General features: G+C 43.4%; 1 protein-coding gene across 2 annotated transcripts in view; it reads left to right on the forward strand.

Annotated features, from left to right (window-relative positions):
• Window positions 1-2209: 2209 nt before the first annotated feature.
• RPP38 (ribonuclease P/MRP 38kDa subunit) overlaps window positions 2210-2729 on the forward strand; it is a 6013-nt gene continuing 5493 nt past the window's right edge. The window contains exon 1 of one of the 2 annotated variants that reach the window (XM_010859965.1): window positions 2210-2436. The gene's annotated coding sequence lies outside the window, so the exon portion shown is untranslated. Of the gene's footprint in view, window positions 2443-2729 lie in introns of both variants that reach the window. The other variant, XM_010859966.1, reaches the window with a different exon arrangement.

Below are 2729 nucleotides of genomic sequence, written 5' to 3' on the forward strand. Positions count from 1 at the left end.
CTTGACCTTAGCTGGTCTTGATCCAGAGTCATGGATATAGTGGCTGCAAATCTTCATAGAGTAAATATAAACTGAAATGATACTCAAGCTATAAATCTGAAACCTTAGGGGGACAAAAACTTACACATATTTCCTTCCCATTACTTTAGCATTTCAATCTGACGTGTTTCTGTCATACAGCTTAAAAGCTAGATCTGAGACTTTATTATTTTTTTTAATTTAAAACTATTCATTGGAATACTTTTTTAAAAAGACTCATAATACTTGATTCTTTTAAAATTATAATTACCTTCCACTTTGATTGAATAATTTCTCATCTTTTTATCCAAAAATTTCTACTGAGAGTTTTAAAACTTTTATTTGGTGGCACTACTTAACATGTGATTTACCCTCATCATTATTTAATCTTTGAGATGATACTTTATAATTTTTAAATCAGTGTGAGTTCATTGAAGGTTTGAGAGCCACTCTGTAGCACTAAGTCATTAACCTGCAATTTTACAGTAGATAAAGTACTGTTTTCATTACTTTGAAAAAAAAAATAATAACGTTGTGATTGGCTCTTACATTTAACATTTTAATATCAGCTTGTCACCATTAAATATAACTGATTACACTGACCACATAAGAAGCCAGAAAAAAAAATCACTGCATCACAAGTTAAGCTAATTCAATTTAAATTTAACAAAGATAGCCATAATCAGCAATTTACCAAATCAAAAGCCAGGGTTAAGTTACATTCAAAACCAGCAAGTTGGGGGACTTCTCTGGTGGTCCAGTGGTTAAGACTCCAGCTTCTAATGCAGGGGATGCAGGTTCAGTCCCTGGCAAGGGAACCAAGATCTCTCATGCTGTGTGGCTCAGCCAAAGAAGAAGAAGAAAAAAAAAAGGTTTATTAATGTTTTTCAAGGGTTGAATGATTTATGAAGGTTATAACCTAACACAGTACTGAGTCTACAAACAGGTCCTGTTTCACGTGGCCTGCCTTAGGGTCTAGTGTCACAGCTTTTACCAAGGGTAGTAGAAAGTCTAGCTGCCACCGAAGATTTTAAGTATTATATTAAAAAATCATGAGACTTGAACTTCTTGCCTTCCAGTGCCCAAAACGCCCATCTTGTTTCTAGTGAATAAGGCGACAGACATGATAGAAACAGGTTAGACCTGAATGAGGACATTCAGTGACATTTCAAGAATAGAGGGATTCTGTTGGGCAATGAGAGGTTGCTGCTCAAAATTGTGATCTGAGATTGCTTTACAACTGCATGTTTACAGTTCATCGTGATGATCTGTTACTATTCATTTTACGAAACAAAAGCCTGTTACACTCAAACTCCTAACTTTGTTTTTTCTTTATTTTTTTAATTGATTAAAAAAAAGTCACCCTGTACTTTACCCCGCGTAACCTGCAATACTCTGACCACACACACAGCTCCTTGTTTCGTTTACCTTACGGCCAGTCGGGTACTATGTAGGTGATGAAAATTGAAGTTATACAGACCAAAGATGCGAAACAAAACGAGCGGTGAAGCGATTGAGAAAAAGAGGAAAATATTTAGAAGAGGAATAAAAGTGCTCAGTTAGAATGGAAAGGGAAAAGAAAGGGTGTGAGGAGGGAGGAGGCTTATCAGGTTAGAAGCAAACTATGGTCTCGGTCTTGACAAGAGTAAATCAACAGATTCAGATCCCTGATCTTGAAAATGTTCTTCAGCTGTCTTACATTGTCTGACTTCCCAGAGACTCCATTCCTAACCATCCAAGCCTCCTACTATGGCTGGGGTAGTCATAGTATTTGGAATTCTCTGAACTGCTCTCACAGAATTCAAGATAGCCTTTATTCTTTCCAGAGGCTCCTCTTTCCGGAGGCTCAAGATCGTCTACATCGTTGCCTATAAGTGCATAGTTTCCTCACCACCTTCCCGTCTCCCATTTATCTTTATTTCTTTATTTCCACATTGCCGGGGATTCGGCAGAGAGTCGGTGAAGGGGGCACTGGTTTAGCGTCTCTTTGGCAAGCCGAAAACAGAAAAGCGAGAGAGGTTCAGAACCAGGCGCTGAAGGGCAGAAATTGGGTTAGAAAGGAGCGGCGACTGGAGAGAGAACTAGCCTTTGGAGTCTAACCGGTACACTAGTCCTCAGGACAGACTGCAGACAGCGGGCTGCCCGTTACCAGGCAACTGGAGATCTCGCGAGACACACCTTGCGCCTGCGCACTGCCACTGGAGGTCCTTTCCCAAAGCCTCCGCCCAGCTCCTAAAGTCCTGAGCTCTGTCGCTACGGCCTGGGCCGACTTTCCGGTTTGGGAGTGGTCGGATGCAGAAGAATGAAAACTGTTCTCTGAGTGGTTCTATCCCCCACCCCACCGCATTGGAAGGCAGAGGCCGGGCAAGGAGCGGGCTCTGCGCACGCGCAGCGCGGCCACGTGGAGCCGGCGCGGAGGTAAAAGTGAGTGGAGGGCTCTGCGCTGGGATCTGAGAGCCGGAGGGGTCGCTCTGGTTGGGATCGAACCGGCGACTCGGCCAGGCGCGCGCAAAGTTTTCTGGGCTCCGCATCCCTAGGGCTTCCCCTTACCGGCGTGTTTTCCTGCGTCCCGGCCCGGGATCAGGCTCTGCTCTATTTGGAGTTGAGCGTCTTTTGGATACGAGAAGCAATCAGACAAAGCCCCACCCGGCCCTTCTGTTCTCCGCAGCCTAGAAGTGGAGGCCGACAAGAAAGTATCTCCAGTCGTGTGT

The sequence above is a fragment of the Bison bison genome, unplaced genomic scaffold, assembly GCF_000754665.1.
Source record: "Bison bison bison isolate TAMUID 2011002044 unplaced genomic scaffold, Bison_UMD1.0 scf7180017864461, whole genome shotgun sequence".
Lineage (NCBI taxonomy): Eukaryota > Metazoa > Chordata > Mammalia > Artiodactyla > Bovidae > Bison > Bison bison.